This window comes from Procambarus clarkii, chromosome 52 (assembly GCF_040958095.1).
Source record: "Procambarus clarkii isolate CNS0578487 chromosome 52, FALCON_Pclarkii_2.0, whole genome shotgun sequence".
NCBI lineage: Eukaryota > Metazoa > Arthropoda > Malacostraca > Decapoda > Cambaridae > Procambarus > Procambarus clarkii.
The window spans coordinates 25,579,432-25,598,308 of NC_091201.1; the positions used below are offsets into that span (position 1 = coordinate 25,579,432).

General features: G+C 41.4%; 1 protein-coding gene across 5 annotated transcripts in view; it reads right to left on the reverse strand.

Moving 5' to 3' along the window:
- Nucleotides 1-13,292: 13,292 nt before the first annotated feature.
- The window catches only part of LOC123763628 (uncharacterized), a 149,696-nt gene continuing 144,111 nt past the window's right edge, over nt 13,293-18,877 (reverse strand). For 4 of the 5 annotated variants that reach the window (XR_011222719.1, XR_006773469.2, XR_011222718.1 and 1 more), the window contains one exon: nt 13,293-14,461. The gene's annotated coding sequence lies outside the window, so the exon portion shown is untranslated. Of the gene's footprint in view, nt 14,465-18,877 lie in introns of all 5 variants that reach the window. The other variant, XM_069304361.1, reaches the window with a different exon arrangement.

Consider the following 18,877-nt stretch of genomic DNA (forward strand, 5'->3'; position numbering starts at 1 on the left):
TAATCAATTGCTCCTGCAAGATCTACGATTTACTAAACAAAAATGAAGAACACTGAACAGACGAAGGCGAAGACATATAGTCAAAATCAGAAATAGGGAGAACGATAAAAGTAAGAGGAAAGAAAAGAACTCTGCCTTAATAGTCTATAATACCACTTTAGAGTCCAGGGGGAAACTTTCTACCAGTGATGTAATTTACTTCTTATGGCCTCGAGCCGTTTGGGAGAGAGAGAGAGAGAGAGAGAGAGAGAGAGAGAGAGAGAGAGAGAGGAGAAAATGTGGAGACATAATTAAACAAAAACAAATTATATCGTAACATATATTTTAGAATGAAGTTGAAGAAAGACAAATGAAAAAATGAATTAAACACAAGTTCTTAAACTAAAGATGTCGAATTGTGAGTCGACCCAACACGAAGTCACTTGTTCCCTGGAACAGCAATGTCTTCTTGGAGAGAATTGTTCCAGGAGGAAATCAAGCCCCCGACTGGAACAGTGAGGTACACGAGAGAATCGTTCCAGCAGAGGGCTAAACTCACCGTCAGGAGGGAGGGAATTATCAAGAGGAAAGTGCCAAGCCATTACGACTCTATAGCACTTGGAAGGGGTCAGGATAAGGATTTGGGATGGGATGAAGAGATGGAATGGTGCTCAACCACTTGGACGGTCGGGGATTGAACGAAGGCTGAGAACTAGAAGAGAGTAGTTTGTTCCCTTAAATGAGGCGAGGAACTCAAGGCAAATTCGTCGTTCTTTTTTGTCAAAATTTTAAGGGAAGATGGAAGGGGAAAAGGACGTATATTCCCTGTTGTTGTTGTTGTTTTAGATTCAGCTGGTGGGGAACGAAATGTTGCAAGCAGCACGGGCTATGGTGATCCCGTCGTACTCACAGGCCGTCGTACTCACCTGGCACAGGGGATGTGCCGGTAAATGGCTTATAGTAACTTTTATAGACATCGATTATGTTTAATATGGAACGAATGGAAATCTATTTCTAAATTTGTATGCTGAATTTATAACCTATAAATTGTAAGTTATACAAATTGTGTATTTCCAGGTCCATCGCCAGTGATAATTTTCAAGCCTATCCTTCTCGGCCTATTGGGCAAATCGGGCCTTGCATAGTAGGCCAAGAAGTGTGTTCTGGCTACTAGGTACGACATATATATATATATATATATATATATATATATATATATATATATATATATATATATATATATATATATATATATATATATATATATATATATATATACTATACAGCCTACTATGCAAGGCCCGATTTCCCTAATAAGCCAAGTTTTCCTGAATTAATATATTTTCTCTAATTTTTTTCTTATGAAATGATAAAGCTAACCACTTTCACTTATGTATGAGGTCAATTTTTTTTATTGGAGTTAAAATTAACGTAGATATATGACCGAACCTAACCAACCCTACCTAACCTTAACCTAACCTATATATATAGGTTAAGGTTAGGTTACGGTAGCCGAAAAAAGCTAGGTTAGGTTAGGTTAGGTAGGTTAGGTAGACGAAAAACAATTAATTCATGAAAACTTGGCTTATTAGGCAAATCGGGCCTTGCATAGTAGGCTGAGAAGTGCGTTCTGGCTTCTAGGTACGACATATATATATATATATATATATATATATATATATATATATATATATATATATATATATATATATATATATATATATATATATATATATATTTATACATATACATATAAGGAAAATGAAACGAAAGTTCCGAACGTTTTCGTGTTTCAAGACATTATCAAGGAAAGACAGAAAGACGACAAAGGAAGTTTAAGATTATATACCCAACTACACCAGACTAGACAAAGAACCACAAGGTAGTAGATCAATGAAGGTGAGATGATGAAGTGGACTTTAACTGAGTATTAAATGGATGGTAACTGGGTAATAAATGGATCTGAACTGGGTATTCCTTCCTTCAAGCACTATTTTTATTCCTGTCACAAATCTTATCAATTATAAAGTTATCGCATTTGTATAATCCCAGACTGACATTAATATCATCTAATTCCTTTATTTTTCGTTAAATGATGATTCAATAATATTTCTTTCAGTAACGGATTTACAAGCTGCAATTTTGCGTGAATTGGTCCAGTCAATTAAATAGTTACAATCTTTTGAGTGAACAAATAATGCATTGGATAATGCAATTACTGCAGCCTGAGCATCTGCCAGAATTTGACGAAATACTGTACCCAAATGGATCAGCGAGTCGTCGGGGGTGATCCAGGACGTCATGGGTTCGAATCCTGGTCGGGTCATATAGAGTTCTTAGTGAGATATATACAAATATATTTATACACACACACACACACACACACACACACACACACACACACACACACACACACACACACACACACACACACACACACCAACCTTTGACTCTCCTATCCGAATATAATTGTTTATCAGGAATAAAAGTTCAGAGACAATGCCTCTTTTCAGTGAAAGAATTTTCCAAGAAGCACAACATTTCTCTTACCTACAATTAACTGTGAAACACGACCGATATATATATGCTCTTGGGAAGAAATTCCTTTTAGTCGAGGCTTTAACTTTCATGCGAGACAACTATATATCTCCCCCCTTTCCCCCCCCCCCTCCCTGGAAAAAAAGACCCTACCAAGGGACTAAAGACGCAAAAATAATTTTCTTTCAAACCAGGAAGCGTGTGAAGTCGAGGACCTGAAGACGACTGCAGACATGAGAGAGACACAGAGAGGTAAAAAAAAAAATAATTAATAAAAAATTCCTTCCGAAGTGGAGCAAAAACTGGGTCTGGGAGACAAGGAGGATCACCGTAGGACATTCTTTCCAAGTGATGAAAGGATCTTTCCAGTCAGAATGAAAGAATATTTCCTGGTTGCATTTAGTGGGATTGAATTTGCGTGTAGCATAATATTATTCATTTCAAGTTAGCATCAGACACTGTAAAACCGTGTATAACGTTGACATTCAGTGCAATGAGAGGTTCGATTCTTCGTTCAGATGGTCATTGCTTCTCTGCAGCTCAGCTTTCAATCCACGATTGTGTCAGTGGTTGAGCGTTGTTCCGACTGTCAATCCTTCTATCCCAGTTCGTTCCAATCCGGTTGTCATGTCATTACGAAGTGATACTCGCTTAGTATCTGATACTGATAGGGCTGTTCTCTGATAATTTACATTATTGTCGGTTAGATATTGAAATAGTCCTCCTGTCTCTGTGTGTGTTTTTTTTTTTTTAGAAAGTTTTCTTGTAAGGAGGATCTGCTAAGCCTTTAAGAGGTGATAGGTCGTCTTATCTGCATTCTCACTTAATGTTTATCATTAGTAATTACTAATTAGCATTATTCGTGTTATCAATGTTTTTATCTGATTTAATAGGTTATAGTAATATTATACATCACCGGCAGCTATACTTTATGGGTTATTTGTATTTTTTTTGCTTCTTTTACTTTATTTAACTTTTTCTTTCATTCTCTCTTCTTCTTCGTTGTTTCCAATCAGTATTTCGACCGCATCATTGTACTGACGTGAAACTTAGAGCACTTACGTTTGGACACAAAACTATGGCCGTTATTGGAACCAAACAATGCAACCAAGTAGTAACTATTTATCTTATACTATCTAAGTTATGCTACATCAACTCGTTTAAAACTTAACCATAAAAACTGACCAATTAAAAGATATTATTATTAGTTTCTATTCTGGAATGAACTTGAATGCTATGTGTCAGTGAAGCTGGTTCCAGCCTCATTCTATACCTAAATAGACATCAACTTAAGTCAAGACAACTTGCCTTCGTGTGACCAATTTGTCTTGATTTAATGCGTCTCTACATGTTGAGAGAACATGTTCTGACTATACGAGTCAGCCTAGAAATGAAAGGTCGCTGGCAGGGTGATTTTCTTGAGAATAACTCAGCCACAGTGAGTTAGACTTTTGATGGTTGAGCGCCTTGTATTGCGGTGACCAATTTCCACTTGTCCACGGAATTAGGTAAGAAACTTTGTGAACGTTGGTGTTATACATAAGGGAAAGCGACCAACATCTTTCCAGCAGAGAAGGGAATGCTGCATTGATCAGTCCAGCCAGAATAGATCAAGACTAGAGATGTGTATTCTTGCATGACTTAATACCGTGTCCAGACGCTGGACAAATAAGAGAAGTAGGGGGGTATAGGTCATACAGGAGAGTGATATACACACACTTAAGATGGAAGGTAACTTGCGTTTCATGTAATATTTCGCAGCCTCTGCTGTCTAGAAGGTATGAGCTGCGCATTACGGCTTTTCGTTTCTTGGTTGTCTTGCTTGATCATAGCTTCATGGTCACTTGAAGAGTCATACCTCGCCTCCAGGATATCAGTATCAGGATTGAGTCATAGGGCTTTAGTCATTCAGCCTTAGTTGCAGTATTACATTGTTTCGTAAAGGTTAGAAGGCAGGTGTATAGTCTCTCTCTCTCTTTCTCTCTCTCTCTCTCTCTCTCTCTCTCTCTCTCTCTCTCTCTCTCTCTCTCTCTCTCTCTCTCTCTCTCTCTCTCTCTCTCTCTCTCTCTCTCTTTCTCTTGTTTTCACTCCCCTGAAAAAGTTGCCATTCTTTTTTTAATTACGTGTCCAAATATTAGAAAGTTTGGTAGTCAACATGTTTTTCTCTTCCTTTGCGAGAAGAGTTCACAGATTTGCTATCAAAACTGCTGGAGACATTTTGCTTTCAAATTCAATTTTGTGTCTTTGTTTTCAAATGATTTTTGTGCTAGATGACAGTGGTCTTCTTTCACTTGCTAACTGTGTGGTCTGTGCTTTTGTTGACCATGTGGCTTAATTGTTCTTGTTAATTGGATGATTGTCTTGATTTGCAGGATTTTGCTGACTTTGCTGTTGGTTTCCCTGTTGACGTTATGGTTACTATAATTGTTCTTGATGAGTGTAGATATGTTACTTACGTTCACTGAGTGAGTTTCCTTCCTCATATTGGTTATGAAGCTGTTGAATGGGATTTTACTGTTGTTCTTCCCTGTTTAATAGATTGACTCTTGGCTTCGTTGCTCCTGTAATAGACCTGTGTGGTTTTTGAATTCATCAGAAAAGATAGAAATTGTTCAATGTGCTCTGAGTGTGCCCTTAACTTCTGTAATACACGTACTTTGTCAACTAAATGCTTTGATTCAGTAGTCAATCTTGTGGGGCTTTACCTAAGATTGTGTTCTGATATAGAACCAGAATAAACTAGTAATTTAAGTGCTTTGTCCAGTGATTAAAATATGCACTTAAATCAACATTGAATTTAGTGATTAAAGGAATATTTAAGGCAATAATTAAACCAGCGTTTAAATCAATGATTAAGTTAGCATTTGATCCAATTATTATCCCACCAATGTATCCAGGGAATAAATGAACTGTTAACCTAGTAATTATCCCGGGCCTTGAGCCAGTAATTTACACAGACATTATCCAAGTAACTTAGTCATGTAATTAACTACTTGATAAGCCAGTAATTAACCGAATAATTGCAAAATAATTATCCTGGTGATTGTTTTAGCCAGTAGTTATAACGGTAATTAAAAGAAACAAATTACCTCCAGAGAAGATGACTTATAAACCAGTGACCACTAGAGTAAATTACTCATCAATAAATCAGTTACCACCAATGTAAATTACTCATCAGTAATCCAGTGACTAAAGCAAGAGTCAACTCGATAACTAATCCGTGCCATGAACAAGGTAATTATCCTGGTGATTGGCAATATAATTGAACCAATAATTTGTTTAATGATTCTATTGATAATTACTTGTTAACTGATTCTCTTGAAAATTAATCAGTGATTAACCAACCTATTAATGCAGGAATAATCCCAGACGTTAACAAGAACATTCAGCATGGGATTAAATCCTCTATTATCCCAAAGTTTACAGATTATTCGTTTACATAGAAACATTTAAATAATTACAATAAACCAAATGGTAAAATAATAATAATTAAAATAATACAAATTATTATAATAATTGTAATATAAATAATAATTTTATTGTAATAATAATTTGATTGGAATTATAATTTGATTGGAATAATAATATTAATAAAGTATTTGTTTTAAACAAATGTTAATACATTGATTGCTGGAAAGTTAGAATTGGGATTTTATTGATTTATTTGTCTCTAAGCAATCCTAGTCCTGCCTTCACCAACTCACTGTTTATATTAATGAGAAGTTGCAGAAGCTGAACTATATTAAGTAATAATTCATATACGTTATACATATACGTACAACATATACGATATATTTTCAACAACATATACGATATTTTCGATTTGTTTTGAAGTTACTGTATCTTATGTTCTGGTTACCAACTTTTCACCAAAAACCAGTTTCATAATTGTCATATTTAGGATAAATGCGTCAGAAATTCTTTATTATTGCAAAGAAAACATCTTTCTAATCACCCCCCCCCCCCGAGATATCCCACGCTTTGTAGTTTATGTCTGATGATAGCAACTGCAGTTGCTATCATTAGAAATAATTATAGCAACATTATGATACAAGACACAGTGAGCAGTCGGGTTCGATTTCCGGACTGGACAGAAATGGCTGTGAAATTTTCCTTTCATCTAATGTATCCTGTTTCACCTAACAACAAATAGGTACCTATGAGGTAGCTAACTGTTGGTTGTATCTTGGGGAAGATCAGTAGTTCGTCCTTGGACTGACCCCAGAAACATTCCTGAAGTGTGTTCAGGATATATCCCGAACCCAAGATTACCAACCGAGTGCCGGCGGGGGGTGGAAATAGCCTCGGCTATCCATCCTCTTTTGTCCGGTCGTGTTGGTCGAGCGGTTAAGGGATCCTGTACGCCAGCAGAGTGCTCCTGGCAGTATGGGTTCGAGTCACTTCTGGGGTGTGAGTTTTCAGTTGCATATAGTCCTGGGGACCATTCAGGCTTGTTCGCATATATATATATATATATATATATATATATATATATATATATATATATATATATATATATATATATATATATATATATAATAACCCAAATTATGCGAAACGCGACGAGGCATAACGAAATGTGATTTCGTTCTTGGTCGGTCACAAAAATCAGGTGATGAGGAAGGGCTGCAGCACGAAACGTGACCACAAGGGGAGACAGAAAGTCCTGACAACATTAGTGAAGGCGTCGACGCCGAGGAGAATACCGAGGCAGGGTAATGAGTAGAGTTACAGAATGGATAATTTCTCGCTTCGTGAAATATCTGCTTCTTTTGGGGGTGCGGGTGAGTTGATAGAATGGATGGGAGGTTTGGGTGAGGGTGTCCTTTCACGTCCATGTAGCACGGGCTATGGCGAGCCCGTAAACATTATTTACGGTATCACCATAGCCCGTGCTACATGGACCTTGTGTTCTGAGTGGGTAAATCGACAATAACAATGTTTTTCCTTTCCCTCTGATTCCTCCTTCGTACTGTTGGTTAAGTTTTTAATCTATCTTAGTTGCCTTGATTCGGTTGCTTGATGGATTGTATTTATCTGCAGCTTTGGCATATATTTTGCTTGTAGTGTTTACGTGTGTGTGTGTGTGTGTGTGTGTGTGTGTGTGTGTGTGTGTGTGTGTGTGTGTGTACTCACCTATTTGCACTCATCTATTTGTGTCTGCAGGATCGAGCAGTGACTCTTGGATCCCGCCTTTCGAGCATCGGTTGTTTACAGCAATGACTCCGGTCCTATTTCCCTATCATACCTAGTTTTAAAATTATGAAGAGCATTTGCTTCCTCAACCTATTCCTTAAGTGTTCTTAAGGAATGTTCTTCATTCTATTTTGCCACTACTCACGCTAAAAGAAAACTTCCTAACATCCCTGTGACCTGAGTTTCCAGCTTCCACCCATGTCCCCTCGTTCTGTGTGTGTGTGTGTGTGTGTGTGTGTGTGTGTATTATCCTAAATGTGCTTAGTCATACATAGACATTCGACATACAATCTGTCGGATGTTTAATTCATATAAATCCGATTCACCTGAATTTTGTCATATTCATCATACTGTTTATTGTGTAATCTTAGTGACCTTCTCACTAGTTCATACTGGACCCTTATACTAAAAGTTACTAACTTAATCTTTTGCTAACATTTCTGGGAATAGTCTTTGACTCAATTAGTCATCAAGGTCTCCTTCTTCTTTCTGCTTTATCTCTTAAAATCCTTTAAATTCCACGAGAATCTTGTATATCGTTACCATGTCTTCTCGAGTCTTTCGTAAAGTGTGGTGAGGTTCAACGCCCACTTTGGTATGTGTAGACTGTTTTAAGAAATATAAACGATTTCTTAGGCCAACTCCAGAATGATTTTCTCATGTTCGTTTGCAGTCTTTTGAAGAATTGTAATGTTGTAATTACATCATTTTGTGTCATGAAGTTTTAAATAAATTAAAATTGCAACCTACATATATAGGTTTGTATTACAACAGTATGTTACAACAAACCTATATAGGCTTCCCCAGATGCTACATATCCTCTTCTTCGAGGCCGAGGGTCCCTACAAATACAACCATAGGTGGTATCCTCTATATATCCTCTATTTGTTGAAGGAACTGGGTTCTAGGCTAATTGAAACAACAAGGGACCCTAGAGCTGCCAGCTTCCTTTTCCAGCGCCTCAGCGTGGCGATACAGAGGGGAAATGCACACTGCATTCAGGGTTCCTGCCCGCCATCAGAGGAGCTGGAGGAACTCGACAACTTACGATAATCATCTATGTACCCTATATGTAACTCCTTTTTTGTAACAAAGTTCAAATAATACAAATATATATGTGCATATACAAAATAATGGAGAGTGGTAGAAGAAAATATTAGTGTTCTGTGAGAATCCATAAGGTCTTCTCTGAATGCAGGCGATGAGTCACAATAACGTGGCTGAAGTATGTTGACCAGACCACACACTAGAGATTGAAGGGACGACGACGTTTCGGTCCGTCCTGGACCATTCTCAAGTCGATTGAGAATTCTTCTCTGAATACTCCTTATTTTCTTCTCCGAGGCTATGGGTCCCCACATTGGCACCAGAGGTGGTACCCTCACAAACTTTTATATATATATATATATATATATATATATATATATATATATATATATATATATATATATATATATATATATATATATATATATATATATATATATATATATAATATACACACATAATATACGTGGTATACAAATCCTCTGGGTTATCGTACATAAGCCACAGCACCACAGCAGCGCTCCCTGTAACAAACTACCGCCAAGAAAATGGATTTCCTGTAATAAAATAAAATAATTATAGAGTTTCGGAACTTTCTTATCGCGCCAGCCAATCAGCGCCGTTATCGGAGCCCGCCCGCGTCCGTTTGCGTGGCGCGCCTTTAATGGAGTCGGCATAAGAATATCAAACGTCATTTTTCATACAAGCAGGACTCTCACTTTTGTTCGCTTTCGTCTGTTTTAAATGTTTGAGTTTGCCAACAGAAATAGATTAGGAGCGAAATACTAATGGCGCCGAGGGAAGGGACGTCAGCGTCCCTCTTCAACAGACAATTTAACTTCTAAATTGTTCCACATTCGCTGCTAAATGACGATAACACTGACAATCACGGCTATTTGCATTTTAGAAATGACGCCAACTTTTTATGCTCACATGCTCTAAATCATCATTTTGTGTTGTTTATGTGTTGCTGTAGTTTTATGTGTTCTCTCTCGTTTTGGGGCTGCATTTGTTTTTGAGTTGCTTTTCGTGTTGCTATTCCCTGGGTTGCTTTTTGTGTTGCTGTTTCTTGGGTTGCTTTTCGTGTTGCTGTTTCTTGGGTTGCTTTTCGTGTTGCTGTTCCTTGGGTTGCTTTTCGTGTTGCTGTTCCTTGGGTTGCTTTTCGTGTTGCTGTTCCCTGGGTTGCTTTCGTGTTGCTGTTCCTTGGGTTGCTTTTCGTGTTGCTGTTCCTTGGGTTGCTTTTCGTGTTGCTGTTCCTTGGGTTGCTTTTCGTGTTGCTGTTCCTTGGGTTGCTTTTCGTGTTGCTGTTCCTTGGGTTGCTTTCGTGTTGCTGTTCCTTGGGTTGCTTTCGTGTTGCTCTAGCTTGTGTTGCTTTCGTCTAGGTTGCTCTCATTAGTGCAATTTTCGTTGGCACGGAGCGAATTGGTAGTTAAACACGACTACATATAACATATAGAAACGTTTCGTTGTTCAACGACGCATTTTTAACTTATTTCCAAGTGTTATAAACATGATAGTTTATCAGGCAGTGGTCAAAAGTAGCGAGGAACATTATTATTTACGAGAAAGCAAAATTGTCTCCAAAACCTATAAAATACGGCTCTTTGGACTGATCGGTTCTTGATAGTTTCTTGCAGGTCAGCGTTCGATCCCCGTTGGTTCAAGGAATTGATTACCGGTCCTTCCCTCCGTCATAGCTCAGCTCCTTGTTCTGATAATCTTTTCCAGGTGATAGTAGTCGTACTGACTTAGTGTTTTTCTCCCTGCGATTAGGCTACCTCGCTCGTCTGAATCCATTCGGTGGATAGATGAAAGCCGCTTGTCTGGAGTGTTGAATGTGGAGCACGTTCACGTCTCCATAAACAAAGTTCTCCATAAACAAAGTCCTGTTCTCATAAACAAAGGCCAAAGTCCATTCCATGCATCCGCCAAACCCCCTGTTTATGAATGAAAAACGGTTCACACACGACTCACTACTGATGACGTTCGAACACTTCCGGAACAGGTGCTTCGCTGACGACTTTTGTTCGAACCACAACGCTGTAACTGCTTCACCCACGTACTACAAATACAAATAATCGCAAACAGAACCTTAATCAATGCCTAAATATGCATGATATGCTAATATATATACTAATATTAATTTACATTTGAGAAAATTCCTATTTTGAATGAACAGCATGTTAAATTTTATGACTGCGTCTTTGGGGTCGACCGCTGGATGGAATGGACTCTGTCTGAGGACGGATTGACTTTATTTAACTACCATTCTTGTAAAGAGGGATGATAACTGACTAAAGTTGTTGTATTGAGTGGTGGATGGTGGCAGGACAACCCAAGCGGTTCAGGCTGGTGTCATACGACCCCAAACGTGTCAGGTTGGTGCCATGACTCAATGTCATGACACCAGCACAAGACACCCAAACGTGTTCTATCACTCAAACGAACAACACAGCTTGAAGACAATCTCTCAAACAAACGTGCAGAATTAGATTCTGAAATACCATACCAGTAGACTACTGAATGCTGTAATCTGACTCTCTCATCTTCACTTCCCTTCCCTCTTCTCTCCCTTTTTCCTTAACCCTTCCCCCTCCCCCATTCCTTCCCCCCTCTCCCTCACCACCTTCCCCTGACTAACCTCGGGTCAAGGGCGGGGGAGTGGAAACTACTTTACACAAAGAAGGGGCACATGTCAATTCGAAATACACCGAGGCTTCAATTGTTCACGTACAAAGAGCTATCAGAAACAGTAGCCTTGAACGAGGACGTTGTTGGATAGGATGGCTCGCGTACTTATAACTTCAGTCTTCAAGCGTGACCAAACTGGTGCAATATTTTCGACTCTCTGCATAACTAGTTGTTGAGACGCGTTGTGGGTTGTTTTGAAGTTGTGGATAGGTTCCAGTGAATGGTGTATGGGTTCCAGTGAATGGTGTATGGGTTCCAGTGAATGGTGTATGGGTTCCAGTGAATGGTGTATGGGTTCCAGTGACTGGTGTATGGGTTCCAGTGACTGGTGTATGGGTTCCAGTGAATGGTGTATGGGTTCCAGTGAATGGTGTATGGGTTCCAGTGACTGGTGTATGGGTTCCAGTGACTGGTGTATGGGTTCCAGTGAATGGTGTATGGGTTCCAGTGACTGGTGTATGGGTTCCAGTGAATGGTGTATGGGTTCCAGTGAATGGTGTATGGGTTCCAGTGACTGGTGTATAGATTCCAGTTACTGGTGTATGGATTCCATTGATTGGTGTATGGATTCCAGTTACTGGTTTATGGGTTCCAGTGTATTCTCTTTCCCAGAATGCTTGATATCGGCTGCTTTCTATTGATTAATTTGTGAGTTTCTGAAATTCGCACCATTTCAAAACTTCTGTTTTTAGTTTTCAGAAATTCTGATTTATTTCAATATCCAAGATTAAGACATTTCCATTATAAGTGTTTACGTGTAATCAATGAAATGAAACATCAATATCAGAGTTGTTCCAAGAGAATTGGCCTTCCAGGGGTCACAGTAGCCTTCGAGGGATCACAGTTAACTCCTGGATAATATCCATTTTAACACAGTAAGTGGTCAATATTGCAAGTAAGAATTTGACTGGTAACGTGCCATCTCCTCACCCCTTCCATGTGTAATCCCCTCCTTTTCCCCCTTCCCCTTCCATTCGCTTCCTCCCTCCCCCCTTGTGCCCCCTCGCCCCTCCCACCGTCTCCAATAGCGTGATTGGCAATAAACAGCTCGCATTCGACCTCCTCCTCCTCCTCCCTTTCTTGTCCCTCAGACAAGCACTCCACAAACATCTTCTCCTTCACATCACCTCTGGAGAAGTGAGCCCATGTCAAGCAGGAGAAACACAAATCCATTGGCGAACCTGTTATTACCAAACCTTGGCGTCGTGATCCCTCCGGTAGCATGTAAATTGATAAGCCTCGCTTCATGCTGGCCAGGGTTCGAGTCCCCCCTCGACGGTCCAGGTGGTTGGGCATCTTTCCTTCTCTTTTGTCCTGTCTCGGACTTGTCCTCATAGGGGGGGGGGGGAAAGGTTAAGACAGGGAGAGTCTTAAGTCTTCCATTCTTTCATCCCCCCCTCTTAAGACAGGGAAGAGGGACGGAGGTGGGGTGGGGCGGGGGGGGGGGGGTTGGGGGGGGTCGGGGGTTGGGGGGTGGTGGGGGGGAGAGAGAGCAGAAAGGTAACCTGTAGTTATTATACTAAACAAGGCAGTACTTCCTATTCCTCTTGGAGACAATTGTCGATGGCATTTACGTATAGAACGTCGTCTTCCTCACACACACAGACACACACACACACACACACACACACACACACACACACACACACACACACACACACACACACACACACACACACACACACACACACACCAGTTGTGTAATTTGCGGCACCATCGCGAGTCCTTGTTTCAATAAGCACACAACAGAGGTATGTCAATTTTTTTTTTTAATTTTATGGACTAATACGTGTAGAAAGGAATTCTGATATATATATCATGTCTATATATAAACGAAGGAAGTTCATTGAGGATTTATTTAAGTTCAGAAGTATTTTGAACATAATTCCATATAGAGATAGATTCAAAGTTGTTGATAATTGAGGATTGCCTTATCGAATGGTTTTAGAATTGAATTCACTATTAAAAAATAATTTACAACTTTTATAAATAACTCCGAGGCTCCACGACGACAATAGCCGCGTCTCGACGACCGACAACAGCCACTGTCATAGACATTACTGCCCATTATATTTTATCTTCATGAAATTGTCTCTAAATTATGTATTCCAATGTTTAATAATGTTACCAATATCATTATATTTTTGTCACAATACAATGACGTCCTCGAAGCATCTCAATAAATCGATACTCTTTTTCCTGCCTTTTATGTATTTAAGTGAAATTTAAAAATTAACACATATAATTTTAATCTGTGTAGTGGATACATGTGAAAGATAGTTACTGGATTGATTTTGCATGTATATGCAACAACAAACAGAGCAGATTCCACACACATTTCAATCGAATTTCACAAAATTATCAAAACTAGTTTAGGCAGGAGGCTGGTTGCCCCACCTAGACATTTTCTCACTATTGAACAGCAAGTCACAATAACGTGGCCAAACCTTTTAGGCAGTGATGACAACGTTTCGGTCTCTCCTTTGGTCCATCACATGACTCGATGATGGTCCTAGCAAGGACCGAAACGTCGTCGTCACTTTCTTTGCTTTCAGATGTGTGGATTGGGTGTCTAATCACTAATTGGGCAATTCAGACATCTTATAAATGATTGGATAAAGACACAAAAAATATGTTTTAGAGTAACTTTTAAGCACTGGAAATTTTTAATATACAGAATAAGTGACCAAAAGAATAACTTGTGTGGCAAAAAAATATCTATAATTACAAAAATAATAAAAATCACAATAACATTGGTATTAATAATCACAATTATTACGAAAAAATAGTATAACAAAGACTAATTAATTTACAGTCAAAACACGGATAATTCAGCTAATAATTACAATAATAAAATTTAATAATAACAATATTAATAAAATACTAAAATTTAATACATAAAGTCTAAGCCAATATCCAGGCCAATATTAACGTCAAGGTCAATACCAATAAGACTCAAAATGGAGAGCGGAGACCCTTCTCGTTGGAGAAGAAACGAAACGGTAAACTGCTGCTGAAAAAAAAGATTAAATACATTAGTCTTAAGATTGAGGTGGAGGCAATTAACATACCTGCGTAGGTTACACTAAAGTATCCCTTAACTAACATATATATATATATATATATATATATATATATATATATATATATATATATATATATATATATATATATATATATATATATTATTTCAAACTGCCCTCACCACCACACCACCCCACCACCTCCCTCGTGGGCCCAGTGAATGATAGTGAACAATTTCTGTCTGTTTGGTGTATACTTTGCGGCCCCGACATACAAAGTGAATACCATGTATATATAGTGCCATAGTGAAATATACATCTCAAAGTGCCAACTCCGATACTCAGTGCCATACACACCACAAAGTGTCAACCCCAGTTTATAGTGTCATACATATAACAAAGTGCCAACCCCATATTCTCAGTGTCATACATACCCTGGTGTACATATATGTGAATGTATATTGTGTGTCATGTGTATAGCCCACTCGATACCACGCCTCCCCCCCCAAACCGACCCCATCCCCCCCCCCGCACCTCACTATACCTGAGCTGACCCTCGCCCCACCGGCCTCCACACCCAGCCGCGGCCTCCACACCCAGCCGCGGCCTCCACACCCAGCTGATGCCTCCACACCCAGCCGCGGCCTCCACACCCAGCTGATGCCGCCACACCCAGCCGCGGCCTCCACACCCAGCTGATGCCTCCACACCCAGCCGCGGCCTCCACACCCAGCTGATGCCTCCACACCCGGCCGCGGCCTCCACACCCAGCTGATGCCGCCACACCCAGCTGATGCCTCCACACCCAGTTGATGCCTCCACACCCAGCCGCGGCCTCCACACCCAGTTGCTGGCTCCACACCCAGTTGCTGGCTCCACACCCAGTTGATGCCTCCACACCCAGTTGCTGGCTCCACACCCAGTTGATGCCTCCACACCCAGTTGCTGGCTCCACACCCAGTTGTTGGCTCCACACCCAGTTGCTTGGCCATGACCCAGTGTGTTTGCCCCCCTCGATAGAATAATGCACAGTTTAACTCGGCCAACCGAGTTGAAATGGAAGGGGTCCCAGCGGTCGGGCAGGACTCCACAAGCCTTGAGGTGCCAACAACTGCTCCTAAAAGAGGTTTTTGCCGAGTATGCAACAAAAACACCGCCATAAACTCCATCGGTGGTGTTATCCGCTTTCACACCTTCAACGAGGAAAGATGCAGTGGTTCCCACCAGCTTCCGAAGGGAAGCAATGGCCAGCTGCCATTAACAGTTAGGGAAGAGACTCCCATTAACCTAATCTCATCTGAGAACCTCACCCAAGCGATCATAGCGACGTCTGCTAGAACATTACCACACATCCCAAAAGCAGCCCGCCCAAATGCAGCAGCCAAACTTTGTAATCTTCTGAAAAGGGTCAATGATGCACCGGAAAACATTCAAGCGTGGCATAATGTCCTTCTGTTTGGCAATGTATGCCTCACCGTCCCTCCAAGGAGGGACAAATCACTTGCTTCCTCGGTCCTGAGGGCGATAAATGAATACCCAAGGGGGGACAACCTAGTTCGCCTGCCTCTCCGAGCAAAACACACCCACCGCAGAAATGGTAACAACAACATACCGGAAACGTACAAAATCAGAGCACAAATCACCAAGAAAATTGAAGAGGGAAATACCGCAAGTGCTATTAGAGTCCTCACCAGTGACGAGAAAATTGCTCCTCGAAACTCAGCCACAGCACGGGCCCTGCAAAGCAAGCACCCACCCAGAGCCCCTCAAGGCGACAACATCGTTCCGCCATCAGCCGACACCATTTCAGACCCATTAACAGTTGGTGAATCTGAGGTCTACAAAGCAGCCCTTTCTTTTCCACCTGGGTCAGCAGGCGGCTTTACAGGGTTAAAACCTCAACATATCAAGCAAATGTTAAATCCTGCGGTTGGTGATGCTGCACAAGATCTTCTTATGGAACTCACAAGGTTCGTCAACATGTGTCTGGCTGGTGAGATACCTGAGGTCATCAGGCCTCTCTTTTTTGGTGCCTCCCTCTGTGCTCTCAAAAAGAAGGACGAAGGAATCAGGCCAATCGCTGTTGGCAACACTCTCCGACGCCTGATTGCCAAGGCTGCTACGAGGGTTGTCAGCCAGCAAGCGGCTGAATTGCTGAAACCAATCCAGCTAGGATTTGGAATCCCCCAAGGCTGTGAAGCGGCTGCCCATGCAGCACGAGCATACATCACAAACATTTCTGATGAAAAGGCCCTGCTCAAACTGGACTTTAAGAATGCCTTCAACATGGTAAGAAGAGATGCAGTACTTTGTGCCGTACATCGCCATTTCCGGCCCCTCTACCCGTTCATACTATCGTGCTACAGTGGCGAGTCAAAACTGCTCTTTGGTGAACATGAAATCAGATCATGTGAAGGTGTTCAGCAAGGTGATCCTCTTGCTCCCCTTCTTTTCTGCTTAGTCTTAAAAGAAATCACCGAAAGTTTGTCCAGCGAGTTCAACATCTGGTTTTTGGATGATGGCACTATAGCTGGCACCGTAGACCACCTCTTGTCAGATATCAGGAAAATAAGGGAGCAAGAAGTAAGCCTGGGTCTCGTCCTGAACCCTTCCAAGTGTGAAGTAGTCTCCTCCAACCCAGACATCGTAGCTAGAATAAGGTCTGCCTTGCCTGGAGCCCATGTCATTAGGGCCGAGAACAGCACCCTCCTTGGAGCTCCCCTCGGGTCTAACGCCATTGAGGAGATCCTCGACAAGAAAATCGCAGACCTTAGGAGGATGGAAGAGAGAATAGGTGACATCGATGCCCACGATGCTTTTTATCTCCTCACCAAATGCCTATCCCTTCCGAGGCTAACCTACTTTCTGAGGTGCGCCCCATCTTACAACAACCCAAAGCTTGACGAGTATGACCTCCTACTGAAGACCATGCTGGAAAAAGTTGTTAACCTCTCTCTCAACGAATGCCAGTGGAAACAAGCCACTCTTCCTGTCAGGCTCGGTGGCTTGGGTGTCCGCACCGCCACCCAAATTGCAGTCCCAGCCTTCCTGTCTTCCTCCTCAGCATCAGATGACCTGGTTAAGGAAATTCTACCTGACACCCTGAGTGATGTAGCGGGGATACAGGACCCCCACTACACGGAATGTGACACGAAATGGGGTGCCATGACAGACCCAGCACTCAGACCAGCCATGCCGAAAGCCAAGAAACAATCCAGTTGGGACAGCCCCATTGTAGACAAAGAAGCCACAGCTTTGCTGGAGGCAGCAACAACCCCCAGTGATCGTGCACGCCTCACAGCTGTGCAGGCTCCCCATGCAGGGGACTTCCTTCTGGCAGTCCCTATGTCTGCGACAGGCACACGTCTTGATCCGCAGGAGCTCCGTATTGCAGTCGCTCTCCGCCTTGCTGCCCCTATCCACACTGTTCACAGGTGTATTTGCGGCGAGGCAGATGCTGACGAATATGGATTGCATGGCCTGCACTGTGGAAAATCGGGTGGTTGGCACACTAGACACGACGAAGTCAACGACATCATTAAAAGAAGCCTTGCCTCTGCTCAGTGTCCAGCGGAGAGAGAGCCCCGCAACCTACTGAACCGTGACTCTGTTAGCTTTGCCGGCCGACCAGACGGAATCACACTGCGTCCATGGAAGGGTGGCAGGCAGTTAGCATGGGACTATACTTGCGTATCCACCCTGGCAACGACATACATCACCCTCTCTGCCGGCACGGCAGGAGCCGCAGCGACACACAGAGAAAAACAAAAGTCAGTCAAGTACAGGCAATTAGATCAAAGGTACAATTTCGTTCCAATAGGGTCTGAGACCCTAGGCCCATGGGGTGAGAGTGCAAGAAGGTTTCTTAAGGATCTTGGTACCAAGCTCATTGACACCACAAGAGACCCTAGAGCAGCAAGTTTTCTCTTTCAGCGCCTCAGTGTCGCGATCCAGAGGGGAAATGCCCGCTGCGTCCTCGGTTCCTGCCCGGCGTCGGAGGAGTTCGAGGAAATCTACAGCCTCTAGGAAGCGAACTTTTTCTTGTGTCCTCTTAATGTTCATTTTTTGTATAAAATCAGATATGTAACTGTATAACCTTGCATAATAAAGTGTACATCATAATAAAAAAAAAAGGGGGTGGTAGGAGAAGTGAACACTCTTTCGTATTCAGAGTTAAATGTCAAGTTTTTCCCTGAGTGCTATGTGTTCCCTTCTCTGAGGCTGTGGGTCCCTATAATTACACCAGTGGTGGTACCCCCCTATATATATATATATATATATATATATATATATATATATAATATGCCGCTATATGTTGATAAATATGACCGAAACGGTAAACTTAATGATTCTAACACAAAAAAAACTAAGAAATATTGAGAAGATTCGTGCTAGAATCAATG